Source organism: Populus euphratica, unplaced genomic scaffold (genome assembly GCF_000495115.2).
Source record: "Populus euphratica unplaced genomic scaffold, PopEup_1.0 scaffold2813.1, whole genome shotgun sequence".
NCBI classification, from domain to species: Eukaryota; Viridiplantae; Streptophyta; class Magnoliopsida; order Malpighiales; family Salicaceae; genus Populus; species Populus euphratica.
Window position 1 is genome coordinate 1,321 of NW_011502662.1, and position 16,472 is coordinate 17,792.

The 16,472-nt window shown below is 31.5% G+C and overlaps 1 long non-coding RNA gene across 3 annotated transcripts; it reads right to left on the minus strand.

Moving 5' to 3' along the window:
• Nucleotides 1-5,573: 5,573 nt before the first annotated feature.
• On the minus strand, nt 5,574-8,945 carry LOC105119369 (uncharacterized). 3 transcript variants are annotated; one of them, XR_841130.1, is made up of 4 exons: nt 8,863-8,945; nt 8,486-8,730; nt 7,032-8,233; nt 5,574-6,877 (listed from the first exon to the last, which is right to left on the minus strand). It is a non-coding gene; the product is annotated as an uncharacterized LOC105119369 (long non-coding RNA). The 3 variants fall into 3 exon arrangements; XR_841129.1 differs by having other exon boundaries at nt 8,840-8,945; XR_841128.1 differs by lacking the exon at nt 8,863-8,945 and having other exon boundaries at nt 8,486-8,833.
• Between the last annotated feature and the right edge of the window lie 7,527 nt (nt 8,946-16,472).

Below are 16,472 nucleotides of genomic sequence, written 5' to 3' on the forward strand. Positions count from 1 at the left end.
CTGTTATTATTATTATTGTTGTTGTTGTTGTTACTATTATCGTTTATAATTTGTACAATTAACCTCTCTGTGGTTCGAGCCCAGTCTTGCTAGGTTATTTATTACTTCGACACTCCAGCACTTGGGAGAAGACAACAATCTTTTAGTCGTGTCAGGGGACACAGAGGAAAAAGATTAGGTATTTGGAGACATATGATGGGAAGCACCAGAATCCAAGACCCATTCAGAGTGTGACATACTTGAGGAACTGTGAGGCAACTAACCTATGGAAGAAGAAGTGGACATTGCTTGTGGCTGCAAGGAGAGAAACTTCTGGAATTGCTCAGCCAAAGTATTAGGATCAATAATAGAGCCCAGGGAAGCTACCGCTATAGTATTGTGGTGTGGTGGTTTATAACCCTAAGGTGGTCTATGAGCATTCCAAACTTAATTTTGCTGTCTCGATTTAGGACACTGAGCCTTCCAATGACCTTTCTGCTTACAGAAACTACACTCATCAAAGCCAACCCTTGTGTAAGGCTTGTTCTAATGATTAGAGAATGACTTAGAAGGTACTACTAATACAGAAGGATTTGAAGCAGAAATAACTCCCTTTTCAGAATAAGACTAAAGACGTATTTCTTCAGCCATTAACCTTGAATTGAGACAGAAATAACTCAGTGACAACAGAGTCAACAGAAGGCAGTGGAGAACGATGCAGAATTGAACCTCTAAGTCCTTCAAAATCACTACGAAGTGTTGTTAAAAATTGTACCAATCGTTGCTGCTCTCTACGTTCAATATAAGCACCACATGCTTTTAATTCTGCCGATTTTGTAAGAGCCAATTGATCCCAAAGATCTGTCATGGCAAAATAGAACTCTTGAATACTCATATTCTTCTAGTGAAGAGCTCGTATGTCATTCTCTAACTGATACTGTTTTACAAAATTTGATTATGTGAATAACCGTTGCAGATGATCCCAAACCTCCTTTGCTATCTCATATTTCGCCAACTGTGTACCTATAGAATTCTCAATAGAATTGTTGATCCAAGTAATGATCTTTGCATTGTTTACTTCCCATTCATAAAATTAGCTCTGATACCATGTTAAAATAATTAAGATCAAACATAAAAGGAGGCTACAATTCTAAATAATCAATGTATTATGAGCGCATAACCTTAACTTAAATACATATAAAGTATATATAAGTTAAACTAAAAATATTATTTTATCCTTAATAAATAAAATTACATAAATATTATTTAACAATTAATCATAAAAAGAACTAGAAGATAAATTAAAGGAGAAGAGAACGAACTAACTTTTATTATGTTTCTATATATGGCGCCGCTAAAATCGTCTAAAGCAAACTTTATACATTTTGGACCTTTTCACGCCTGATTATTATTAGGCTTTCAAGGTATAGATGAAGATATTGGTTGTTGGTCCATGAAATCCTGCAAAACATGTCTAATATATAGCCTTAATGCTTGTGATGTAAATGACTCTTTAATGCTTCAGTACGTGAGCTTGGAGGAGGAATATAGCCTTAAAGATTGTGATGTATATTAAAGAGATAATAAATGTGTATGATAAATGCAAGAGAAGAGATAGAAGATACATTTTGATGTTTGTATATGAAGTAATAAACCGAATGCTTTACTTGGTGATTCATGCATGGGTGCCGATATACCTGCATTGAAAAAAAAAAGAGAGAAGTCATTTATTGGAATACACTTGTACTCTATTTCAAGGGTAAAATTCTATGAGATGATAGTCCTTAATGAAAAAAAAGATAATATTTTTTGTTCTTTTCCGTGCCCGTATGGATGTGCCCCTGGAACATGTTTCTTTCTCTGTTTTTTTTTGGCACTAACTCGAGCACAGATTATCCTGTGCAAATTCGGTTTCCCGACCATTAAAATGAAAATAAATCTCTCATGAAAGGTAGATCGTTTTCTATGCATGACGAGTATTACGTACAGTCAATCGTCACTCCTAGCAGTGGCAAACGCTAGGGGCCGAGGTTGGGTTAAAGACAAATTTTCCAACTTTTGTGGGGATAGTGAAAGCAATGCAATGACAGTGCCGGGGCTATGATTTGACCTCAGTGCTCGTGACTGCTCCCCGGTCGTAAAACATAAAGATATTCCCTCATCCCCGAAAGCTAAAGAATGAAAAGGAGTTTTCTAGGATTGGATCACTCTAAAAAATTTCAAACGAATAAAACAATGTACAAAATATTCAAAATATTCAGAGAAATAATATAATTTAAGAAACTGTAAATAATATTTATGATTTACATGTCGGAGGTAACCTTAGCTACTCTTTTAAATTGAAAAGTTACTGGAAAAAAAATCAGTGACATGATTGTTATTTTACAGCGAGACAAGAACAATAAAAAACCAAAGCGGAAATTTTCAAGGGTGGAGGCATGCATAGGTCAGGGGAGTTTGAGTGCAGGTAAAGATTTTATAATTAATTTTATAAAAAATTATAATTTTTTATTAAATTATCAAAAAATTCTAAAAATTTATGTAAATTATTCTAATATAATATTTTATCTTGAGTTAAAATTTCAGAATTTTTTAAGAAATTTAGAAATTTAATAAAAAAATCATAATTTGATCAATTTTATATTATTAAATATAATTTTCAATCCGACCATCAGATTGATTTGAAATTTTACGAGGGCTCTTAAAATATATTAAATAAAATCTTATTAAAATTTTAGGATGAATAGAGTTTGATAATATTAACAAAAAAAAACCATCAAATAAAAATAAAACAACTTATTAAAGGTAAAATAATTGTTTGTTATTAAAAAATAAAATAAATCAATTCTTCCTTCTTTTTATATATTGCTGATTTGGAAAAAGCATAATAGAAAAAGAAAAAATGAGATAGAAAGAGAAAAAAATAAGGGAAAAATATTAAAAAAAAATCCAAAGAAAAAAAAAAGAGAGAATAATCTTGTAAACTTACAAAGTACAACTTATAAAATATTAATATAAAAAAAATGAAGTGAATGAAGAAGAAATTAAGATAGGTAAAAAATTTAATTACTTTATTTTTCAGTTAATATAAGATTGTTATTCTATCCTGGTTGAGAGATTATTATAATATCAATTCATATTCAATTATAAATGAAATATAATTCAAAAAACATTGAAGAATATATACTGAGTTTATTTTTTTTTAATTTTATCTTTTTTTAAATTTATTTTTTAATATTTTATGTAGTGTATTTGAATTAAAATTTTACTATTAATTTTAAAAATTTATTTACATAAGTTAATAATTTATTTTAAAAAAAATTATATATTTATTTAATAGTTTAGAATTAAAAAAAATTTCTTGCATCACCCTTGAACAGAATGGATTGCCGATTAATTGAATCTATGCATTTTGTTTCTTCTTCTCCTCCTCCTGGTAATCATAATGGGATAGCGTTGCTGGCATTCCACCAGGCCTCTTTCTCAAAGTGGGGGGCGTCTAGTCACGATGATAAGAAATGTGCGGGAGAGGCACAAGAAAGCTACTACTCACAAATATGCTAAACAAATGGCACAATGTTTCCACATCTAAAACACGTTTGATACCTTTTTGTCGGCACTCATGTTTCACCAAGATATGCAAGATATGTTTTTTTCAGTGGATGGAGTATTCTCATTGATTAGTTATTCAAAAACAAATTTAGCATGCCTTGTAGTATTATTATATTGATACAATTATATATTTATTATTAATAAAATTTATATTTATGTTTAATATTAATAAATCTAATATATTATTTATGAATTTAGAATATAGATCAAGTTTATAAAACAAAAATACTTTATAGAAAATTATAAAATTATTGTAATTATAGATTTTATATTACATCAAATAATTGTTCCTCAAATATTTTTTATCGATATTCTTTTAAATACTGGTATTAAAGCAGTAAAGATTGATATATATCATGTTCTTTCTTTTATGATAGAAAGTTGATACTCTTATAAGTTGAGGTATAAAAGATATTTAAAATTAATATGTAGGTGTTTATTATAAAATATTTATACTAAACTAATACATATGAGAATTACATATAGAGATATCACGTATGTCTATGAAAAAGCTCAAGTGACGGTTATGTAAGTAATTTCTAAACTTAAAATCACTAAATTATCTTACAGAAAGAAAGTTATGCTTTCATCATATTACATGTTATTTTAATTGATGTAACGAAAGTGCAGGCATTAAGTACAACATGAACTATATAAAGGTACTTGAGTGATTAATAGAAGATTCATCATCCTAGATGAATTAGAAAAAAATACTCTATTTGTTCTCAAATAGTATTGAATGAGAAATTCTTGATCAAAATGAAATAAAATTTTAAAAGAGTTTTAAATTTTCTTCAAAAGATTAATGACTATTATATAGAGAACAAACATGATTTGATATGGCAGATATAGTTTATAATTTAATGTTAAATTGAAATATTATTGAAGAAAGGAGATATTAATTGCATTGAGAAACTGATCACTAAAAGTTTAAGTCAAACTACTAATAATTTTTCTAATATTTAGAGGATTATGATGCATTTTTAAATGATGCACCTGGTCTTCAAATATAAATTAATTAATTACTAAATTGATAATAAATTAATTTATTGAATTATAATTATAATTTATATTTGGACCAATGTATTAGAATCTAATAGGTTACACACATTTAGAACTATTACTCAGAAATTAAACTTTAATGATTTAATTAAATATGACTTGATTAAAATATATTTTAGAAATTAAAAATTAGAATATAATTAATACAAGTATTATATTTCAAGAGTTAGAAAAATCAAGTAATTACTTGATTGGGTTAATTTTTATAATTTTCTTGAATTAATATATAAATATTATTCAAATGAAAAATTGATATTTTATCAATTTATAATGTTTCTTAGATTTTTCTATAAATAATAAATTATATCTCTTAATTTTATTTTTTTTTGTTACATGTTCAATAAAAAAATTATATAAGTCACAAATACAAATAAAAAGCTGGCTCTTTGGATATAACAATCTTATTGTTCTATATAGAAATTTAAAAAATTTCTTACTGATGGTTTATTTAAATTATCTTTGAAGCCGGACAACTAAATGATTTATGCAACTATTAGCCCTTAAAAAATTATTTAAAACTAAATAAAATCAAATTATCATATAATATATCTCTAAATAATTATAAATTTGTCTTATAAAATTTAAAAAACTATTAAATAATTTTATTTTATTATTTCAACTACCTAATATAATATTTAAGAATCCAACACTATCATGTGCTATAGATAATCAAGCTACATGCGAGTGTCTCTTCCAAGAAGACTGCCTGATCTTTATATTTGATGCCCGTCTTGAGCAAGCTCAAAATGGATCACGAAATTCACTGTGTTGCTAGTCAATATATAGTCGTTTGCTGGGCTGAACTTATTTTTCCTGTATATCGTTCTGACATTCCTGGAAGCTTCCCATGTATGGTGATGAGCAGATGGAATCGGGCCCATGTACGATCGAGCGGGGTTCCCGTGCTTAATTATTGTGTGTTGTGTAAACTAACCAGATGCTTCAACTTTCTGCAAAAATGTTGTTTTTTCAAAAAAAAAAAAGAAAACTTCACGAAAATTATAAAAAGGAGCAGAAGTTTCCCAAGAGGACTTTGGAAGAGAGTTTTTGGACTCCATTGCTCCAATTTCGTGTCAGTGGAACCCCTGACAATTAACTCCACTAGCCCTTAAACACCAGTTGATGCATGCCAGCTAGCCCAGTCAGCTACAGGGCAGCCACTAAAATAATGTCTCAGCAGACATGACGAAGGGAAGGGAGTCAATAGTATCCTCTATCATCTTAACTCTGCAACGCCATAGAAACTTGTAAAACAAAAGCATAGAGTTGAAGTTGTTATGTACAGTTAAATAGATTTTATAGATTATTCAAAAACAGATCATGCAGTCACATCACCGCATGTATAAAACTTTGAAGTCTACTGTTTCACGCTAATAAAGTTTTCCAAAGATCCTCAAAGACTACCACAGGTAAATGGATCAGAAATCATTTCAAATCTCCTAGTTTCAGTAGAAGGGTAACAGACAACTAGATATAAGAAGCCTGTAAAAGTATTGTTGCTAAGATATAAAATCTCATAGAAGGGAAACACGATACCACAACACACAACAGTTAATTCCTCTTGAATCTTAGGGACATCACCTAATCCTTGCTACCTCCAGTTAATTCAGAAATGCAAAATTTGGGTTATGCATGTCATAGCCTGTAGTCCTAAATGCTACCTAATAAAACAAAAAACTGAAAGAAGCACTTCAATTGAGTTAACTGTGGAAGGCAGCATCTCATCCCAGCAACCTGCTGTGACTTTTCTCTCTGACCAGAACATATAAACCACGATAAGTGCCACTTTGAACACACTCTCCAAAATGCCAAGCTTTGGATAAAATGAAGTAATGCTCATATATTAAAGGAATCATGTATCGAACATGAAAGTATGACTTGCCCAAAATACAGTTGAAGTCATTATCAACAGTCAGCTCTGTAAACAGAAATCTCATTACCAGAGCTACGATGAAGCAAAGACAGGCAAAACAGAACAATCCATCCTTAAGTAATGCTCATATATTAAAGGAAGCATGTATTGAACTTGAAAGTATGACTTCCCCAAATACAGTTGAAGTCATTATCAACAGTCAGCTCTGAAGGAGCAGAAATCTAGCTACCAGAGCTACGATGAAGCAAAGACAGGCAAAACAGAACAATCCATCCTTGCCTTTCTCATGATCTGAACACAACAAAAAGAAATTGACGGTTCAGCTCATTGTATTCACCTCTGATACCATTCCTGAAATACAAATTAGTGGAACTTTAAACATCGCTAGATTCCAAGGTATACTATTATGAAATTTTCAACTCCCCATGCAAGATCCAAGATTTCCTTCATAAGCTGGAGCAAGAATATACAAACATGAAGGAATTAAAAAACTAGAACTCCTTACCGTGTTTGAGAATTCTAGGCGCTGGAAGCTCGTTAGGCCTATGCTAACTTGCTGAGCAAATACAGCACTGGATATATCTTGCTCTCTTAAAATGAATACCTCCCAATTTAGTTTCTGGCTATCACAGAACCAAAATCAACATTTCTTAGTGCAGATAAATTATCTTTAAACAATGAGAGAGCCCACTCATCCACATAATTTCACAACATTCAACTCACTTGCAGAATCGCTTTTTGATGCAAAGCATCTATCCTTCTTAACAAAAGTCTCACAAAATAAAATTCACAGTTCAACTGAATCTTCATACAATGACAAAAAATAATAGCAAGCTGTAATTCGCTGGCAACTACACAATCAGTAATTCATATCTCGCTTCTTCCCAGATATCACAACTTGAAAGCACCAGCACATAAATGCAAGTCATAATGGAAAAGGTAGTTTATAATGACTAATAGGATTTCCAAAGTGGAAGATATTCTTTCAATAAAATAAAGATCTCAAATAAATATAAACAAGGGTGATCATGTTTAAATTCATGTTCATCATAGTTGTACTAGAAATTATTAATCAAATTTTGCTCAACACCATGTCAAAACAACACCTGCATATGATAATGTATGCAATTGATGCAAACTCACGCCAAGCCCTCAGTAAAATTGTAACGCAATATAGAGCAGAGAGATTCATCAAGGCATTCTGAAACAAACATTATTCTTGTACACAGAAACTGGATGTTGCGCCTCCAGAATCTTTCTTTGCATACACTAGTATGCAATTAACAATACAGGATCACATTTTCAACATCATAATAGCAGCCTTGTGCAATTCCTTAGGTTTGAAATTGTCAGAGACCACCAAAAAAATCAGTGATATATTGAAATAACCCAAAAGAAATTGCAAGCATATTTACCATTTATCTAAAAAAAGTTGCTGCTCTATATTTGAGGGGGGGAAAAAACCATCAAGTAATTCTTGAAGTTTCACTTGATAATCTTTCATCACTAATCTATGATAATCCTGTGAAATGAAATCGCTGGTGGTTCTATCATTTTGATACGCCTTTCTGAAAGTAGCACTTATCTATCCACCAAAAAAAAAAAACCCAGAAAACCATATTCCAAGCTACGAATGTCCCAGTTAGAAGATAGCAGAACAACATCCCCTGCAACACTCAGGAAAATATTTTTGGTCAACTTGCCAGCCTGGGAAACAATAAACCAGTATAAAATTATCCTCCAGCAATAATACAATAAAAGGTGTTATCTTCCTTCTTAGCCTATAAACGTCATATGGCTTGGCCACTTCCCTAAATTTTTCAGGAGGAAGCCAACTCCTCAAATTTGAAAACAACTTCTCGAGGGAATACTTTGTATAAGTTGATCCTTTCACTCGACTTTAAAAAGAAACATAGCAATCAATAAAAATAATTACGAAAACGAGGAACCAGAATTTACCTTGCACGTTAATAGAAGATTTGAAGCTCACAACACACTCAGGGATAATATGCCTGTTCATAACACTCGACCAAACAACCTAACACTTGGGATGATTCTTGGGATCATAAGCACCAGTATAGAACTCAATACCAGAAGGATAATACTGTTGAGACGCTGTAACTACTTTCTCAACATTACCTAATATAGCTCTACACGGTATAATATGTTTTTCTCCATTATCATCTGCCTCTGAGAACTTGGCACTGAAAACACAGACCCAAATCATCAAAATGCATAAGAAAAAGGAACTGAAAACCTAACAAATCTCCAAAAACTAGAGATAATTCAAACAAAACGTGATCAGTGCATTACACCACACGAGGCGATTGAAGTACATGTACGAGGTGATTGAAGTACATGAACCTTGCCGGCTGACACAGGAGTGTCCTCTGCTTATCCAAATTGGTCGGGTTAGCCTTACAAAGCAAAATGTTTTTGAGGTTGTTTATCTAGAATTTAGATTATTTTTTTAAAAAAAAAATTAAAAAAAAATTATTTTATTTTATTTTTTTACTTTAAATAAATTATTTTTTATATTTTTAGATCATTTTGACGTGATAATGTTAAAAATAATTTTTTTAAAAATTATTATCTCTAATCAAAAAGCACTTTAAAAAATAACCACTATCATATTTTTAAACACCTACTAAATTTAATTATTAGGTTTCATTTATATTATTTCGGTGTTTCATAATTTTAGAGTGAAATTATAAATATATAATTCTAATTTAAGATGTTTTGAAAAATTTTAAATTAAAGTCTTTTGACTTGATCAATTAGCATCTATTAAGTTCTATATTTTATTTATGAAGGGTGAAATTATTTCCTTGATTTTATATCTCTAAAGCAATGATTTTATTTGTATCTTTAGAATGGTTAGTTGTTTACAACTATATCTCTTTGGTTTGAAAGCTTAGAGTGGTGTGTGTGAAATATTTTTATTTATGTGAGTGACTTGTGGGATTTTCATACCATCTCGATATCAAGTTAGTATAAAAACTTTGATTCTACAACGATGGTTATTCATGGACGACATGTGCAAGAATTTGAGAGGGACATTCGTGCTCTTAAAATGGATGAAATGAGAAAGCAAATCCAACAACTCTAGGAACATCTTAAACAATATGAGAATTGAGACAATGATGATGAGAACGATACTGAAATTAGCTCACCATGAATCAGATAGTGATGGTTCTTCATCTCATCACCGAAGAAGAAGAAGAAGAAGAAATAAAAGTCCTTATCAAGAATCGAATACGAGAGTTGATATTCCTGAATTTTAAAGGAAAATGCAACCTAATGAGTTCATTGATTAACTTCAAATTATGGAGAGGATTTTCAATTTCAAAAAATTTCTTAAAGATAAAAAAGTAAAGTTGATGGCTCTAAAACTCAAAAAGTATGCTTCCTTATGTTGGGAGAATTAGAGAGCTTGTAAGGTGACACGACGAAAAGATTGATGTCTTCTCCCAAGTGTAGGAATGTCGAAGTAATAAATAACCCGGCAAGACCGGGGTCGAACCACAGGGAGGTTATTTGTACAAATTATAAATAACAATAATACAATAACAATAACAATAACAATAACAATAACAATAAGTAGTAGTAGTAGTAGTAGTAGTAGTAGTAGTAGTAGTAGTAGTAGTAGTAGTAGTAGTAGTAGTAGTAGTAGTAGTAGTAGTAGTAGTAGTAGTAGTAGTAGTAGTAGTAGTAGTAGTAGTAGTAGTAGTAGTACTAATAATAATAATAATAATAATAATAATAATAATAATAATAAAGAAAAAGAAGGAGAAGAAGAAGAAGAAGATGAGAACTTTGAGATGGAATATTAATGTAACGATTAAACAATGATAATAACAAATGTCAAGGTTAGAGGTTCCACTAATGGTATATCAAACAAGTATAGTATAAACTCTTATTATTGAATTGGAAACCACACACAAAGGAGGTTCCAATCAGATTATATATTGTTAACATGATTACATTAGTCATCTTATTCAATTAATGCTAATACTTGTAAATCTCGTCAAGCATTCATGATTATAACTTATGTTAACAACAAATCAAGTTCCTTTCATAGCTCAGGTGTCGGTTATACCATACATTATGGGCTATGAAAGTGCCAAGCATTTGTTGTACCAAGTGTTATACAACATAAATCAAGATTAGTCATTTAACAAGCAAAGTATTAAAGAGTGAACAAGATAACAAATATAAAACATGTTAGTATCAAACATTAAAGTCCATATTAAGTTTACATTATACTTATTCTTACACCATTAGTGTAACCTTTTCACCTTGACATAATTAACTTAGCTAGACATAATGAAAGAAAGCAAAATAGATAAACAAAATAAGAACATAAAAGTTAACTAAGTAAAGGAAAGGAAATGAAAGGCATAAACTTAATATTAATGAAAGCAAAGCATAAACATTACAAAAAATACAAAGAGAGAAAGGAAGAGCATGATCTTGATCTGGAAACCAAGATGCCTAAATGCATGGCAAATGCCTCCTTTTATAGGCCAAAATTGAGAACTATTGATTTGATGACTAATTGATAAGGGGGTGGCCAACTTTTGACTTGGTGACAATCCTTATCTTCTCTTGTCTGCCCAAAACGTCATTGATAACGTCCAAATTGAAGCCAGTTGTAAACATAAAAGTTGTAGGCAATTGTCTCAGCTTTCTTGTGTAAACAATTCAGCTCATTTGGACTTCTAGAACTCCAGATATGGCCAAAATACCGAACAGTGCTCGGGCTGGAAGACAGATTCGGGCTTCTTTGTTGTTGCTACAATTTGGACTTGATAATGGCCTTTTTAGATCTTGGGCTCCATATGAAAGTTGTAGGCCTATGTCTTACCTTTCCATCCATATAAATTGGACCTAAATCTGAGATCTGTAGCTCCAGATATGACCCAATTACCGAACAATGCTCCGGTTTGGATTGCACCGTTGTAACTCTAGATATGACCCAATTACCGAACAGTATTCCGGTTTGGATTGCACCGACATCTCTTTTCTAAGTTTGGCCATCTCTTTATCCTTGCAATTTAAGTTCTTCAAGTCATCAATCAATCCTTTCATTTATGGGATTGGCCTGCATTAAAAATAGACATTTACCATAAATTATAGGTTTCTTATATTATTAGATACATTATTATAAAACATATTTTAGTTAAGGAGTTATTGATACTTCAAGTGCAAAATGATGATATAAAACCATGATAAAAATGCACTTTTAAGTACTAATCATCACCTAATAATCGGACCTTTGCTTCAATCAACCAACGAATATCTTCAGGAATTCCATGATTCATTAACAATCTCAATCTTACACATCTAGCACGGTAAATTTTTGTAATCGCATTTTGAGGCAGAGCGGGAAAATACTTTTTCAATTTTTCAAGATTAGTGTCCATTTTCAAATGAGAATTGGAAGAGAGATTCAAAGAATTACACAAATATATACACAAATATCAGTTATTGTGGGAAACTGAAAGAACCGACTTAAGTCACGGAGTACCGTTGTTCGCCATTTGACCGGGGTGAGAGAAACTAGCAAAAATCAATCAAAAAGAAACACAAAAAAGAAAATGTGAGAAAAACAAAATAATCAACCTTTATCTACAAGATCATTCAAACCAGCTGATTCATTTTCACTAGGAAAATTATCAAAGTAAGCTTTCAAACGATGTCCATTTTCCTTAAAATCATTGTCATTCATTGAATTCTCAATATCACAGGCCCCATAAGGATTGGTCCATCTTAATCTTAGCTCTTTAGGGAATGCATAGAGTTGAGAATCATAAAACAAAACTTTTTGACTAGTGTCAATTTTTTGACAATTTTCACAAGTTTTGTAGAATGCATGTGTGTCTTTGAACATGGTGGGCCAATAAAATCTATTTTGAAAGATTTTTGCAGCAGTCTCTTTTGACGAGAAATAACTTCCACATGTTTCAAAATGACAAAGTTTAATGACACTACTTACCTCATTGTCAGGAATGAATCTTTGAAATATTTGATTAGGACAATATTTGAATAAGTTAGGGTCATCACAATAAAAGCTCTTCACTTCGTTCAAAAACTTTTCTTTGTCTTGAGTACTCCAATCAGTTGGCAAATCTCCTAAAGCAAGAAAATTGATATTTTTATCATACCAAGGCATTGGACTAAGAGAAAGTAAGGATTCAATAGGAAAGTAATCATCGATTGGTATGATGTCAGATGTCGAATCTGTTGTCATTGTTGACAAAAGATTCGCATCAACATTTTCTGTGCGTTTTTCATCCGTGATTTCTTCCTCAAAATAAATTATTTGCAAATCTTCAGATTCATCCAATTCATTTTTACTTAAAGTAGATTCAAGTTGATCATAGACTAATTCATCAATATGATCTACTTCTTGTAAATCATTATCATCTCCAGGTTGCTTGCAAATGTTGAAAATATTCATCTCCAATGTCATGTTTCCAAATGATAGCTTCATCAGTCCATTCCTACAATTAATCAATGCGTTAGAGGTTGCAAGAAACGTACGTCCTAAAATAACAGGAAATGAATTACATGCTTCAATAGGTGCTGTGTCCAAGACAATAAAATCCACAGGATAAATGAATTTATCGACTTGTACTAACACATCTTCAATTATTCCTCTAGGCATTTTTACAGATCTATCGGCAAGTAAAACAGATATAGAAGTTGGTTTTAACTCACCTAGATTAAGACTTTGAAAAACTGAATATGGAAGTAAATTCACACTAGCTCCAAGATCAAGTAAGCCTCTTTCAATTTTATGCTCTCCAATAAAGCAAGAAATTATAGCACAACCAGGGTCTTTATATTTCAAAGCATTATTCTTCTGAAGAATAGCACTTACTTGTTCGGCTAGAAAGGCTTTCTTTTTCACATTCAGTTTCCTCTTCATAGTGCATAGATCTTTTAAAAATTTAGCATTGGAAGGAACCTGTTTAATAGCATCCAGCAAAGGTATATTGATCCTTACCTATTTGAAAATTTCAAAAATTTCAGTGTTGTGATTGACTTTCCTTTGTTTGGTCATGGCTTGAGGAAATGGAAGTGCTGGCAGAGAATCAGTCTTTTCTTTGCAATTTTCAAATTCAACCCCTTCCTTACCCTTAGAGATTAACTCATCATTTTTCTCATAAGGTTCAAGAGAGGGTTTTTCAATAACCTTACCACTGCGCAAAGTAGTGACTAATTTGACTTGATCCATGTGTTGGCTTCCGGAACTACTTGTATTTGCATTGTATTGCCCCTTGGGATTTTGTTGTGGTTGAGATGGAAACTTACCTTTCTCTTGGAAACTGAGAGCATATGTTAATTTTGCAAGAGTATCTTTAAAATCTGTCATGCTTTGAGCAAGTTGAGTATTGATTGTCTCTTGCTTTTCAATGAATGCATTCAATGTTTCCTCAAGATTTCTTCTAGGAGGTGGAGCATAAGGAGGTGCATATCCATGAGAATTTTGGAAATTGTGGTGTGCTTGACCACTTTTTATGATCGGCTTGTTTTAACTCGCAAGTGCACGAGTGTGCGATGTAGCAATTAACTCGGTAAGATCGAGGTCATATCCACAGAGAGCTAGATCTGGAAATTAAGCTAAGTAACAAAAAAAAACTCAAGAGAAATTAAATTAACAATAACTTGGTTGAAAATAATTGATGGATTTGTTTTCAAAGATAAAAAAAAAATGTAAATAGATTTTAAATGACAAGAAAAGTAAGTCTTGGTCCAAATCAATTTTAATGGTGATGTATTGGTGATTTCTTCAACATATATAAGATAACTCAACCTAATCTCAACGATGGTGATATTAGATTGGAAGATATTACAATGAAGATTAGAAAGATGAAGATTGATTATTGCTTAAGAATGAACAAGTACTTTCATATTAAGCAAGACATTGAATCAAGCAATCTCTATACCAAAACTAAAGTTTGTGCATAAAAATTCAAGATTATAACATTACCTAAATGATTTCTAAAATTTCTTTACAATAATAAATCATTCATGAAGAAAATAAGAAGATAAACATTAAGATTCATTCATATCCTAAAGAACTCACCTCAATCACCATTATCCTTGATTTGGATCCAAGAAAGAGTTTAGCCAACCATGATTATATATAAGAACACTTCAATAAACATGAAAGAACTTGAATCCAACTGAAATAATAAGTTTTACAAACTAAAGAACCGAAATCTATAAAGAAGAACACAATACAATTTCAGAAAAAAATTCGGACACAAATCTGACTCTAACTTTGGACAGCAATTCGACCCTCCTAGAAGCTTTTTTTGGAGAAGTCCATTAGAGACATATTTATAGGCAATTCTGTCACCTTTCCAGATCATTGAAGAACAGCTCATTTAGACACCTGAGTCAAAAGTTATGGGCAAAACACCGAAAGGTATTCTGAAAAATCAAATCAAGACAGCTTTACAACTACTTTGGTGCACGTTTTTCTTCCTCATTTATGAGGTGTCTCCTTCTTCTTTTTGACCCAAAATAATGTTAAAATATCCCCTCCAGCTTTCCATCCATGTGCTTGCCTTCTTGGATCAATGGATTACCCAAAATAAATCAATTGTTATTTGTTGTGTGGACATGTAAGATCATGGATTGTGTTTGGGTTGATTTGAAGGTTGATTTGGGGTTGATTTAGGGCTGATTTTGAGCATCAAATAAGTATACAAATGTACTTATTATTTGGGCTAAGATTGACATTGAAACCTTGAGTGTTTAATGGTTGAAGTTTGCACACAACATAAGGCAAGTTTGGGCTTGAAATAAATTATATGATATTCTTTTCTAGAATTGGAATAGAATTGATTTTTGGGACAAATTTGGAGCACTTATTTGAACCAAGATTTGCTTCAATCTTCAACTAAATGTCTCTTCAATTCTTTATTCTGAATTCCGACGTTGAATTTTCTGAATTAATTCATTTAAGCTCCAAAAACCTATCGAAACATTAAAACAAACTTCATTACTAAAAAACACATCAATTATTATAAAAACAACCAAATAAAAACAATAAATACATATGTAAAACAAGAGACTTAATGACACTTTTGATGCACAATCATGGTGTGCTTGAAACGGTGGTTGTGAAGTTTGTGCATTGTTGTTCTCACTCTTCCAACTAAAATTTGGGTGATTTCTCCAACCAGGGTTGTATGTTTGGGAGTATGGGTTGTGGTTGGCCCTTTGGAAACTGTTTAAAGCATGAGCTTGTTCATGGAGACATTCCTTAAAAGAAGGCAAGGTTGGACAATCGTTGGTTGATTGTTCATTTGTTTCACAAATTTGACACACAATGTTTTCAACAGATTTTAATTGACCACTCTTTTTCAATTCTAGTGCCTCAAATTTTCTAGCTAAAGATGCAAACTTGGCTTGAAGGTCATGATCTTCTCTAAGGTTGTACATACCTCCACTAGATGTATGAGGTTGAGTTTTACTCGGTGCCTCATAAGTACCCGCGGTGTCCCAATTTTGAGCATTTTCAGCTAACAAGTCTAAGTACTCCATTGCTTCATCAGGGTCTTTATCTTTAAAAGTTCCATTGCACATCAATTCAACCATTTGCCTATCTTTAGGTGTTAACCCTTCATAGAAATGTGAAACCAATCTCCATGTTTCAAAACCATGATGAGGGCAAGTACTAAGAAAGTCTCGATACCTATCCCAACATTGGTAAAATGTTTCTCATGGTTTTTGAGTGAAAGTGGTGATTTGTCTCTTGAAAGAGTTTGTTCTATGAGATGGGAAAAACTTCTTCAAAAATTGTTGTTGCATTTCATCCCAAGTACGAATGGATCCTGGTCTTAAATTTTGTAGTCATGTTTTAGCTTTATCTTTTAATGAAAAAGGGAAAAGCTTTAATCTGATGGTGTTCATGCTACAATTTAAA